Below are 14,478 nucleotides of genomic sequence, written 5' to 3'. Positions count from 1 at the left end.
AAACTGATTTATTACAACGACAACTACAACCTGTTAACATAGCTAGTGGACAACCTGCTAACATGGCTAGTGGATAGCCTGTTAACATGGCTAGTTCACAGCCTGTTAACATGACTAGTTCACATGTGCTTTTAGGGAGATCGCAAGCACACAGTTTTTCACAACCACAAAGAATTGGACCTGACTTACAAGAAGATTACGAGAATCATATGGGTTCAAATGGACGTAATTTGGAACAATATGTAGGATGAAGAAGATGAGTTTTATGATGATTTGAGTACTCTTACCCCCGAGGAGCTAGGAATGCAAGATGAACCACTAATGAATCAAGAGCACGGCAGTGAACAAATAGGTAATGATCACTATAATTCTGTTCTAAATATTTTAAGATAGATAAGAGCCATGTGTGATTTTAATGACATTGTTGAGTTAATGTTCATGTAGCACTTCCAAAAAGGAAGCGAACCAGAGGACCAAATATGTGTAAAGATGTTCATGAATGGACATTAGAAGACCGTAAGCTCATTATTCTTAATGAAATGGGAAAGCCTATTGGTCCTAATGATAAGACTGTAGATACATTTACAAGATTCTTAGGGACATTAGCTCGTAATGCTTCTCTAGCGCCATTGAACAAGATTAATTAGCATCATGTTACAGACAAGGATAAAATTTGGAGTTATGTGCAGGTATGTACCTTTTATGGCGTATGCAAAAGCTGGTATTTATTGTTGCTGTGTTGTGATGCTAAAGCTTGTTGAAAATCCCTTGACAAAAGCACCTACAAAGTCCCTTATCATCCACCACCACCTCAGAAAGATTTTATGCCTATAGTGCCTTCCAAGTATATTTTCACATCCTTTTATTTATTGGATTGATTTGATTAGTTTATGTACTATTATGTGTCCAGTTGACGTAATTGATTGCTCCCTATTTTTCTTGTTTAATATTTTACTTAATACAGAAGAAATACATTATCGCGGAAAAAGGTAAACAATGTGTTTTGTTATCCGTGAGAAGGCTTTGGCGTAGATATAAATGTAGTGTGAAGGCAACGCACTTTACTCCATACGATAATGATGGTGATAGATTGGCAAATTCACCTAATACAATTCCAGAAGCGCATTTCAAAGAGTTGCTAGAATTTTGGAATTTGGAACCAGTACAGGTAATGTTATGTTGTTTGTTTCGATTATATTTACAATTTCTTATTTCCCACTCAAAATGAAATGTGTTAAGTTATGAACTATGTGTTATGCATGCATGTAGGAGGACAAAAAAAAGAAGAGGGAAATAAGTATTGATCAATACGATAGGCACACTATGGGTCCTATGACTTTTGCGAGGAAACAACATAAATTGGTATGTTTTTATACCGTTCTTCCTTCTTTATCGTTCTCACTATGATCAATCATGTAAACAATCTTGTTTCAATTCTTATTTGGATGTGTTTATTCTAGCAACAACTAGATGTTGAAAACAAGCCACCATCCTTAACACTCATGTACAAAGAAAGTCGTAAAAGGAAAGAAAACAAGAATTACAAAACATCTTATGAGCCCACCCAAATTAACATTGTAAGTCCTATTATCCATATTTTTAAGAATATGATTATTTGTCTCAAATTAGTTGTTTATTTGATATATTTCCATTGTAGGACAAGATGGAGGAGGTACAAATTCAAAGTGAAATTGATGGAGATATTGCATACTATGAAGTAATGAATAAACCAAATAACTTTAGCCATAGAAAAAAGCAACCGAGGATATGTTCACTAAGGGGAAAGAGCAACAACCCAATAATTCCTGATGAATTCTTAAAGCCCTATAAAGACCAAATTGTGAAAGAAACTGTAGCAGAATTAATGAAGACACTCAAGCAAATTGATCCGGAAGTGTTGGATACTTTGACTCGATCACTTGAAAATGCGTCATCCAATCCAGAACTTACAGATCATACTCCCATCGTACACTCTAATGAGCAGCAGTGAAATGAGGTAATGGTTAATATATAATCTTTTAAAAAGTAGTAACTCTTATTATTGTGTTATTTCATTTTTGTTCTAGTTGTTTGATATATGATGCTTTCACACATAGGATCAATTGGATCAAGATGAAGAATTGGGATAGCAATTTATGATGGTACAAGAACTTGCTTTTACCGATGTTTAGCTGCTGCTACCGCTGTTTTGCTGCTATTTTTAGCTGTTTTGCTGCTGTCTTTTGCTGTCACTGCTGTTTTTTCGCTACTACTGTTGTCTGATCTGTTGCTGACTCTTGATACTTCGGTTTGCTGCCACTGATGTCTGCTACTGCTGGAAGCTGCTGCCAACTGATGTCTGCTACTTTTGGAAGCTTCCTCTATTGTTTGCTACTGCTGGTTGCTGCTAAAGATCATTGTCTTTTTTGAAATTTGGAACTTTTTTTTTATTTTCCTTACTTCTTCTAAGCTAGAGATCGAACTTAATATTCTTTGTGTTTGGATTATTATATTGTTTGGCTAAACATTAAAATTGGTGTTTATGGATTTTTTTTGTGAGAATTATGAAAGTGTTTCAATCCAAATTGGTTTCTATCATATGTGTTGATTTCTTATTCATATAGTTGTTGTACATATAATTTTTTTTTGTATATTAAAAAAAATATAGTAAAAGGTATAATAATAATAATAATAATAATGATGATGATGATATTGATTCTAAAAATAATAATAATAATAATAATAATAATAATAATAATAATAATAATATAATAATAATAATAAATGTTACCTATCAATCTATAAAGTGTGACATTACTTTGTAAAAAGTGACACATAATTTCAAATAAAGTGCTACTATATGTCAAAACATGATTGAAAAATGTTACCTAATAATCAACAAAGTGTTACATAATTTCGAAAAAGTGATACATAATGTCAGATAAAGTGATACTATATGATTGAAAAATGTTACTAAAGATAAGTAATTGATACATAAGAAATAAAAGTAACACTTTAAAAATGATACTAATAACGTAAAAAGTGATACATAAAAGGGTTTATAATAACACTTTTGAAAGTGTTACCATACGTTACCCAAAGTGTTATATAAGACCTTAGGTAACATGGGCGGATGTATCACCTAATAAATTGTTACCTCTTGTCTATAGTAACACTTTTACCACCTTATGTAATACTTTTTGGGTGTTACTAGAGGTTAGTTTTGTATTAGTGCTCATTTTTCACATTTCGCTCGAAAATTTCTCTTGGCTCATTGTCCTTCGTTTCTCAACGAAATTCGCTCAATTTTTTGGCAAATCGAAGCTTGTGATCTCTAGTTTACTGATCTATATAAGTTTTTCTCAAACTCACTCTACTTTTGGTGAATTTTGGTGTTTTTTATTCGCGGATTTTCGAAAATTTCGAAATCAATTTTGCTTATTTTGCTTTGTTTGTCGAATTTCTTGCCATGAAACCACTTGTTTATGTTTGTATATTGCCTTTGGAGTATTTTGAAACTTGTTTGGCTCAATTTTGTGGAGAACAAGAAAATTGCCATTAATAAACACCTTGAGTTCGTGAACATAATGCGACTTGTTCTACATGTTTCTGCTTACTTTTCATGGTTAATTTGTCACAATATTTGCCATAATATTGCAAGAAATTGTTTGATTGCTCAAAATTGCTTGTTATTGTCGAATAAAAAACATGCTCTGTTTTAGTACTACGTACTCTGGTTTTGACGAACATAGTACCATGTGGCTAGGTGAACTTAGATACTATAGAACCATCAATTTACTGTTTTTATATTCTTGAACATGATTAGCATGACTCGTCGTCGAGGTTTTGGCACTCGTTCTCGTGGGGCTCACCGGGAGGACGAGCCTATCGACGCAGGCGAGGGGACTTCCACTAGCCTTGGGGAGTTCCCTGCGTAGGATGGGCAGACTCTGTACTTCGTGCCCGAATTTCACATTTCAGAGCGCGTTCGGTGCGGTATGATCGACGAGCAGGTTTGCTGCCACAGTTCGAGCAACGATACCATCGGTTATTTGTACGAGACTTACTTCATCAACAACGCAAAGCTGCGCGCGTTGTTGGAGTCATGCGGCTTGACTCCTTTGTTGCGAGCCACTCAGGCTCTCTACTCTCTACGATCGAGCCGCTTCATTGTACGTGGTTTGGTGGAGTTCTTTTGGGACACCACCAACACGTTCCATTTTCCGTGGGGTGAGATGACTATCACCCCGCTCGATTTCTGTGTGATTACTGGACTAGAGTTCTAGTCGACCGCGGTTCCTTTGGTTAGGGATATTACCCTTTTGTCACCATAGGTGGACGAGTTGCTGGGTCCTATTGCTATCCGGGCCCGTGCCGAGTCGCGATCAGTGCAGATGAGCGGCCGGTCCATTCGTCGGGCTCTTCTTGTAGAGACCTTTCTAGATGATGCGACCACCCCTGAGTAGAGGGTGCACATCTTTGTTCTGATTCTGATGTCAAGGTCCTTTTCTCCTAACAAGGGTAGCCAAGCGCTACTCTATTATCTACATGCTCTTCGCGACCTACAAGCGATCAGGACTTTAGACTGGGCCAACTTGGCCTATGCTGACTCCCTGCTTGGATTGCGACTCGTGTGTCGCCATCGTGATTATAAGGAGGAGGTCACACTTTCCTGCTTTTGGAGGATCGTAGAGGTATATGCTACTTACAGAAGTTTTCTTTTGATGCACGTTAGCTTTCGCTGACCCTTCCCCGTCGTTACAGGTGTGGTTCTACGAGTACCTTCCATCTTTGTCACCAGCCAAGCCTTCGCCACGAGGGCTCCCCGTTGCTGTTAGTTGGGGAGGTTGTTAACCTGGCTTGACCACTACCAGACTCGTTCAAGAGGAACTTCTCTTAGTATGCATCGTTGTTTATCATTTCTGTTTTGTCCTGTTTTACAAGATTCTGACTCGTGGCTATCACTTTTACAGGGGCCTGACCTCTTTTCCGTTCATGGGCTGAGTTGGACGTTCTAGCACGAGCTGTTGTGTATTCAGCTCAGCGTCGTTATTTCTAGGGGACGTACGACGCTGTGGTGTACTTGGGTGAGAGAGTCGCGATTCAGCACTCTACGGAGTTTTTCGTAGTTCCGCGACGTCCTCCACCACATATGATGGATCAGGAGGCTCTTCGGACTCACATGGAGAGATCTGCGGCTGGTGATGGTTGGCAGAGACATAGCCATCCGTCCCAGTATTATGCTAGGAAGCTCTTGCCACGATTGGCTCCACCGCCTTATGTATTGGAGGAGGAGGAGGTTTGCTTTATTTCCTTGGGTTGTTTCTCTTTCGCTAGTTGTTGATGACCTTAATCGTTAGAGTTTGATTTTGTAGGAGGTGGCTGCTGCGAAGTTTGTACCTCCACCTATGTCCATCACCTACCATGGGTCTTTTGGGCCTATAGAGGAGATGATTCCTCCAGCCCCCGAGGAATGGCGTCTGGTGAAGAGATTAATTCCCCGCTGTCAGACTTCAGTAAGCTATCTCTGATACTTGACTATATGCATTTTCGACTGCTTTTAACCTCTTTTACTTTTGCAGTTTTCTCGCGAGGTGATGACGAGGATGGCAAGAGCTATGGACGCCTTTTGTTACCAGCTCGTGAGGTTGAGCCACCAGGTGTCATATCGTCGTGATGGCGATGTGGCAGAGGTATGTCTATTTTGCTTGCATTTGATTATTTTAGTTTTTCCTCTGTATTTAACTTGGCTTACATTTCTGTTTCAGCCTGTCCCTTTGACGCGTACTCGCACAAGACCCGAGAGTAGGAGAGAGAGGTCTGGCTCTGGATCGAGCGTTGCTGTACCTCGGCTGAGGATCAGGGCAAGCGGGAGGGGTCGAAGTGCACTATCGTCATAGAGGGTTCTTGTTCCTCTACTGAGGAGGAGGTTAGGCAGCCCCCTGGTCAGGATGCTTCGGTGTCGATTCCTTTCACGGCTGGTGGGAGGTACGAGGTTGGCTCGTCATCGCAGCAACCGCCTTATCAGGAGCCCCAGCAGGATGAGCCTGGTTGGATTGACCCTACTCTTTCTCTTCCTCCGGCTGGAGAGACTGGTGCTGGGCAGGATGTGACTCCACGGACTTTGTAATTTTACGACACCTTCGAGGTTCTTCCTCCGGGATCATAGATGTACCGATGTTTATTCATTGTTTGACATGTATTGGACTTTACTATTTAACACTTATGTTGTATAAACATACTTTTATTATGTCTATTCTATTCTTGCATTTTATTTTTTATTTTATATGCATGTGAGTATGTGAAAAAAAAATTATGACAAATTTTTGAGCAAAAATTTCTGTCATTTTTTTTTATTACTAATAGAGGGTATTCGACTTTCTCCCCCAAAAGAAAAAATGAAAAAATAAAATGAATTGATTAACAATAAGCTCAATTAATTAAACTTAAAAATAATCAATATGGGATATGTATTTGAAGGAAAGTTGCCAAAAATAGGATTGGATAAGGCTTTTGAGAAGGTTAAAACCGTAAAGTCAAAATACAAATCCGAGTCAAAGTTTAAAAAAACACGGTTAGCATAATGCGTGAGGTTGTTGCAGGCGAGAGCAGGCTATCGCGTCGCGATGGCCTTATTACGATGCGATAATTTTATTTTCCCGAATCCATTCAGGATTCGGTTTGCGTCAATCCCTGTTTATAACTAGCCCCCAAATCTGTGGATTTTAGTATAATTCGAGCAGATTAAAAAAATCTTAGCTTATTAATTTTCAACCAAGTAGTCATTGCTAAGACTTTTAGTGATTTTACTCGTGAGTGGTGCCAGTCTTTTACTGCTAAGGAGAGGAAAGACCTTGACTTTTTTCACTTGGGGGGTTTATATGGTATTAAGGGGGTAAATCTTGATATAAACTTTATTTATATCGCCTTAGAATATTAGGATTCAAATACCCATTGCTTTAGACTAGGTTATGATGAAATTTTCTCTTTACCGAAAGAATTTGGTGCCATTCTTGGCTTTCCTTCTTTAGATATTTGCGTTAATTCCTAAGGCGAGCGAATAATATTATAAAGATTTTGAGCGTTTCCTTAACCTTAGGGATAGGGACTTGAAGGATATAGTGCATGGGAATGTGATCAGTTTGAAAGAATTTGCTCATTTTTATTTTGATAGACCACGATCTAAGTCTTTTCATGTTTATAAGAAGAGGGCTTTCCTCTTTTGCATGTTTAGCCAATATCTCCTCCCTAGTGGAAACATTCACGAGGGTCAAGAAATTTTGGTGTATGTCATGTAGTAAGTTGACTCAGGGAGAAATCCAATGTCGTTAATTTTTTGAGAAACAATGCTTAATTTGGATGAATTAAAGAAAGACCCAAAAGCACCTCTTCGAGGCTCTCCAATTTTATTACAGGTAGAAAATCAATACTTTTAATTACAGAAATAAAAAATATTTAATTTTGTATAGTAATACTAGTTATTTGCATTAAATTTTTGCAGATTTGGCTAATGGAAAGGCTTGAATTAATTAGCCCTCATGACATTGAAAAGTATACACCAAATTGTTTTGTAAGAAGAAAGAAACGTTTTTCCAATAAAGATGGGCCGTCGGGAGTGGAGTAAAGTCTTTGAAACTCGCGACTTTTCCATTAAATGGGTTGTTCCTTGGTGGAAAATTGAGAAGATGGTCGGTGTCAATACTCAACCCTCTTGCCGTCTTCCAAGTTTGTCCAAGTTAACTTTCTACTATCCTTGCAGAGTAAGGAGACCATATGGCCTTGCTCAAACCATTCCTTCCGGGGATCTTCGTCGTCCCTATGAATTTTCAATTTCACAAGATGTAGAAAAATTTGACAATTATTGGTGTGCTAGGCCTTTGTAGGAAGTTGTTACCCATAAAGTTCCTCCTCCTTTGTCTAAAGATGTGAAGCAGTGGCTACTTGGTAAATCTCAAAAGGACAAGAACAAAGTCCGAAACATGTACAAAACTAGTGTTAAAGATCGCCTAGGAGATAAGAAAATTCCTCCTAAAGATCTCCTGGGTGCAAGAGTTGAATTTAAGACTCTTATTATGCCTAAGAAAAAGAGTGTTGCAAAATGCAAAGAGAAAAGGAAAGCTGACTCAATGGAAAAGAAAGTATGGGTTGAAAAGAAGCATGGTGTAACGGCTAAAGGAGAAACTATCTCTACAAAAATTGTATGCAGATCATTTAAGGGATCCCTATTGGTGCAAGAGATGGATGATGAAGAGGAAGCAGAAAAAAAATTGGAAGAGGGCTAGAAAAGATAAGACGGATTAGAGCATTGCTTTACTTTCAATTTATTAGACATTTATTTTATTTTTAAGCTTTTTAATTTCATCAATATTGTAATTTTATTTTATTAATTATTAATGCAATTTTTCAGCTTTTTAAATTAAATTAACTCTTTTATATCAAAAATAAAAATTTATTTTACTAAGGCAATGAAAACAACTTGAATAAATTTCGAAAATAGTTCGAGTACGGAAATTGAAATTCCCGAAATACACCGAAATTTACCCAGATTGACGAAAATAAACTTGCCCTGGAATTTTGTACCTATCGCGTGTTGGGTTTCGATGAGTACAACTCACCGCGGAAGAAAACCCGAGCCAAGACCACACTCACAATTAATATAATCACAAGACATAATTAACTTAAACAACAAGAATTAAGGAAACATTAATACCTTTGACGCGTGCTTCGCTCGTAACCCAAGCTCTTACTTGGGAAAGCTTTTAGTCTCGCTCATGCGAAGACCTCCTATGGAAATCCACCCGCAACCCGATCCCGACAAGGTCCAATGCTTAGAGGTTAGCTAAGCCTCACCTAATAGTCGAGTAATTATATGTGTTTAAAGGTTTTCTCAATGGAGATGCCTTTTCTAACACCTTACTCAAGTGAACAATCCCAAAGTATGCCTTGGCTATTTATAAGGAGTGCTTCCTTGTGAATTCCACTCATCTTTCAATGTGGGACTTTTTCACAATAAGATCCCACATAGAAAGAATGTTGAATTCAATCCTAAGTTACATAAACCAAGGAATAACAAAGTAACAAGTGTCACATAGTTAGGTGAGGACCACATCCTCACTTGCTCCCCAAGGCAACTCACATGCATTGTGAGCTAACCATGTGCCACCCAACCTTGAGCCCCAAGTTGGGTTCGGTTGGGCCGCTACTTTTGGGCCCGCGTCTATGATCCACCACCCGGGTCCGCGGCCCGCTGCCACATGGCATTGTCAACGTGGCACGGTGCCACGTGGAGCGTTGCCACATGGCGTGCTGCCATGTGCGCTGCCACGTGGCGCGTTTCTATTTGGTGCGCTTCCCTAGCCTTCGCGTGGCTCGGGTTTTACTTGTTACTTAAATCATTTTCCGTCTCGCCAATTCTTAAATTTTGACTCGATTTTTAAGATTCGGTTCCGACGCTCTAAGCTTGGAATCCGACGTCTTTGTTCACAATACCCAAGCAACTCATTAATTCCTTCCGAATTAATTCATCGTGTCGGTTCGTTAGTTGCTTGGGTGTGACCCGAAGGGTTCAGTCAAGATTAAGCTGTAATATTAATTACTCATTAATATTACTAATCGGAAGCGGCCTCCACCTAGGCATTCCAATTACTTGATCTCACTGAATAATTAGCTTTCTAATAATTTCGAACCCTCTATCGGAATAATACACTTGTTTGAAGGACACCATTCCTATCATCGCGGCGCGACAACACTGTCGCGGCGCGACAGGCCTTGTCGTGGCGCGCTGGGCTTGTTTTTCGTGCATCGATCTTTCTGCTTTGGCAGATTGATGCTAGAGTACAAGATTTGTAAAAATAAAAGTGGTCGCGCCTCGTAAAGGGTTGCCTACGTATCCTTTCCTTAGGAATCAGACCAAACGTAGCTCTTTTAAGTATACTACTCGAGTTCTTATGGGTAGAACTTCTTAAGTTGGTCAAGGTTCGTCAAGTTTGAGAACTCATTACCATACATATTAGTTAGTTTTGCTGCACCTCCTGATAGGATAGTTTTGACGATGTATGGTCCAGACCAATTAGGCCTAAATTTGCCTCTTGGGTCGAGAACATTTTTCCTTAATGTTTTTAACACCAAGTCTCCTACTTTGATATTTCTTGTCTTGACCTTCTTGTTAAAGTGTTTAGCCATGCGAGTTTAGTAGCATTGAGCATGATGTAGAGCTTCTAGTCGTTTTTCATCAAGTAGAATTAGCTCTTCATATCTCGCTCTAGTTCATTCAACTTTATCGAGTTTACTTTTCAAAGCGATGTGTAAGGAAGGTATTTCTAGTTTTACAGGTTGTACGGCATCCATTCCATAGACTAAGGAAAATGGCGTATTTCCTGTGGATGAACTAATTGGCGTACGATAACCCCAAAGAGCGAAGTGGAGTTTGTCAGGCCAATCCTTGTAGTTTTTTGTCATTTTTTCGATGATAGTTTTCAAGTTTTTATTAGCTGCTTCTACTACGCCATTTTCTTGAGGCCTATATGGGAAATAATAATGGTGTTGAATGCCATATTTTTAAAGCAATTCTTCACATTTAGCTTGGAAGTGAGTTCCATTGTCACTTATCATTACATGTGGGACTCCATATCGACATGTAATGTTTATGTCAATAAAGAGTGCTACATGCTTTGCGGTGAGTTTTGCATATGATGCTGCTTCAACCCATTTCGTGAAGTAATCAATTGCTACAAGAATGTATTCATGGCCTCCTGTCCATGAGGGGTGATTTTTCCAATAATGTCTATTCCCCATGTTGAGAAGGGCCATGGTGATGTATAAGTATAGATAAGTGATGGAGGAACGTGTTGTAGGTTAGCATATATTTGGCATTTAGGGCATCTTTTTACATATTGATGGCAATCCCTATTAATGGTAGTCCAATAATACTCTTGACGCATTACTTAGCTAGCATTTTGTTGTTCATATGAGTTCCACATACTCCTTCGTGGATTATCCTCATTGCTCTTTGAGCTTCCTTTTTGCCTACACATAGGAGAGCCCTACCGTTAGGTACCCTTTTATGTAGCTCGTCATTTATGATTACATATTGGGAAACCAAAAGTCTCAAAGCTCGTTTTTCTCTTTTGTCAGCGTGAAGTGGGTATTCTCCTTTGGTGACATAGTTGAGGATGTAAGTGTACCAAGGCTCTTCCTCCTCTTCTTCTTCTTGAATTACCTTATCATCTTCTATGGCTTGGATGTAAGCCGGTTTATGATTTTTTTCTATTGTTAGAGGCATTTGCTCAATTTCCTTAGGAATTCTAACCATCGAGGCAACTCTTGCCAAGGCATCAGCAAATTGATTTTCTTCTCTTGGTAGATATGTGTATTCTACCTTTTCGAGTTGATCGGTAAGAGTTTCCAGATATGTTTGATAAGGAGCTAGACTTTCAATCCTTACTTTCCACCTTTTGGAAATTTGGTTGATGATTAAGGAAGAATCCCTAAATACTTGAAGTTTCTTTACTCCCAATGTCAAAGCTGTTTCGAGGCCTACCACGCATGCTTCATATTCAGCAGCATTGTAGGTAACGTCGAAATCTAACTTTATTGAGATTGGGATGTGCTCTTCTTTAGGTGATACTAATAATACTCCTACACCACATCCTTTTTGGTTGGAAGCTCCGTCGAAATATAATGTCCAAGTATCATCTTCTGTAACCATCAAATCTTCGTTTGGAAAATCATTCTCATGTATTGGTGTCGAATCTTCTATTGGAAAATCTTCCAAGAAGTCCTAGACCACTGATCCTTTAATGGCCTTTTGAGGCATAAACCTTACATCAAATTGGGCTAAGTTAACTATCCATCTAGATATTCGCCCGTTGAGTGTAGATTTCTCGAATAGATACTTAAGTGGGTCCATTCGAGATATTACATAGACCGTATGAACGAGCATGTAGTGCCTTAGCTTGGTTGTGGCCCACACTAATGCGAGGCACAATTTCTCAAGTGGTGTGCAGCGTACTTCATACTCGAGCATCTTCTTACTTAAGTAGTAGATGACGTTTTCTTTTCCTTCTACTTCTTGTGTAAGAATGGCTCCCATTGTTTCTTTAGTGATTGTTAAGTACAATCGAAGAGGGATTCCTGGAAGCGTTGGTGCTAATACAGGAGGATTAGCGAGATAGGCTTTGATCTTATCAAAGGTTTTTTGACACTCATCGTCCCATATTAATGGCACATTTTTCTTGAGCTTCTTAAATATTGTTTCACATGTTGTGGTTAGCTTAGATATGAACCTACTTATGTATTGCAACCGGCTAATAAATCCTCGAATATGTTTCCCGGTCTTGGGCGGTGGCATTGACATGATTGCTTTGATCTTGGTTGGATCTATCTCTATTCCTCTAGAGCTAATAACATAGCCTAAGAGTTTTCCTAAGGTGACTCCAAAAGCACACTTAGCTGGATTTAATCATGTTGTATTTCCTCAGCCTTTCGAAGAATTTTCTTAGGGCTATTTGATGTCCTGGATGGTCCTTTGATTTTACAATCATATCGTCCACAGTTACTGCTCTTTGGTAAGTGGCACCCGCGTTTTTCAACCCGAATGGCATCACCGTGTAACAGTAAGTGCCCCAAGGTGTTATGAATGTAGTCTTTTCCATGTCTTCTTCAGCCATGAGAATCTGGTTGTACCCTGTGTACCCATCCATGAACGAGAGGAGTGCATGATTTGCTATGTTATCTACTAAAATATCGATGTGTTGTAAAGGAAAGTCGTCCTTTGGACTTGCCTTATTTAGATCTCTGTAGTCGACACACATCCTTACCCTTCCATCTTTCTTAGGAACTGATACCACATTTTTGACCCATTTGGGGTATTTGGATACCCTGATAAAACCTGCAGTTATTTATTTTTGAACTTCTTCTTTTATCTTAAGAGCTACGTCGGGTTTCATTCGACATAACTTTTGTTTTACAGGTTTCATTCCGGGAATTAGTGGTATTGTGTGTTGAGCTATTTCTCTTTTTATTCCTAGCATATCTTCATATGACCAAGCAAACACATTAATGAATTCTTTTAGTAGATTACTTAAGTTGGTTCTTTCTTCTTTATTAAGAGTTAAACAATTTTAACCTCTCTTTTAATAGTGGGATCCTTTGAGATATCAACAGTTTCGGTGTCTTTAATTACTGGTGTTTTACTTTCAAGCGTTTCCACTACTTTAATTATTTCTTAGTCATTTTCATTGTTAGTTAAGCAATGCTCGTCATCTTGAGTAAGAGAAAGACACGAGGGGTAAGCAAACGAAGACATGTTATTAAACTCGGAAACCATTACATCAAATAAAGAAATGTCCGTTGGGACTTGACTACTAACTATCCTAGGAGTAGATTTTGAACTAGAAGAGACAGATGGAGATACAACTATAGAAGGTTTACAAATGTCACGTTCTTTTCTTTCTTTTTGGCGTCCACAACAAAAAGGATGGCGTATCGTACAACATAAAATTGTATGGCGTAGGTGTTGCGCAAAATTTCACCTCTTCCCAGCAACGTGATCTACCTCTCGTAACTAAAACGGTAGAGTTTCTGTCTTTAGGCGTTAGCTAAACTAGTCGACTGGCACGCCGAACCATCGAGGACAAGGCACATACTCGATTGGATGCAAATACGGTAGTTAGTGAGCTTACTGGCTTACCGGACAGTTAGGGTGACCGTCCACCCCCTGTATAAAGAGCGACGTACAATGTCGCATCTGTTTAGACACGTGCCCCCAGTCTTGAGACACGTGTTCTCATCTTGTGGACAAAATTGCTAAGAGAGTTGCCAATTTCCTTCTCTCTCACTGGATTTTGATATATGCCTCCAGTCTTGAGACATGTATTTCTATCTTGTGGACCCCGAATACTGCGTTTTGGCAAGCGATCAAGAACTTTATTCGCATGTTAGGCTACAAATGCCGAAACACCTCTCCTTTTATTATCTTTTAACTTGTTAAAATCATAGACTAAAGTTTCAATGACATATCGAGGGACTTTAGATCAACGATGCCATAATCGATAGGATATCATCCCCTTTAATCTTTTTAAACCGATATCTTCTCATGACATCACATCACCCAAGACAACCTTTACTTGTAAAAACGTTCTACATTTGCAAAGGATCAATCTAGATTCTTTAGTGCGTTAAGACTAGAAAATACTTTTTCTAGCCCTAATAACTACTTGTCTCAAACATTTAGCGAATCAAGGATTGTTTCGACATCCTTAACACTACTGAAAGATTCTCTATTCTTAGAGAACTTCGCAGAATAAGTCTCGGATTTATTTCCTTGGCTACTTTGATCCTCGTCTATTCTAGACTCGATCAAAGTGGGGGCTAACTGTAGACATCTAAATTTGGCCTCCTATCCCAACAGGAAGTGTTATGACGATAAATAAACCATCTTTGTGTTGGATCAACGTGAAGAATGCTTATGGACAACTGATTATGTCACAAGAATGCAAA

Source organism: Chenopodium album, chromosome 10 (assembly GCF_948465745.1).
Source record: "Chenopodium album chromosome 10, dcCheAlbu1.1, whole genome shotgun sequence".
Taxonomy (NCBI): Eukaryota; Viridiplantae; Streptophyta; class Magnoliopsida; order Caryophyllales; family Amaranthaceae; genus Chenopodium; species Chenopodium album.
This window is presented reverse-complemented; position numbering follows the sequence as displayed.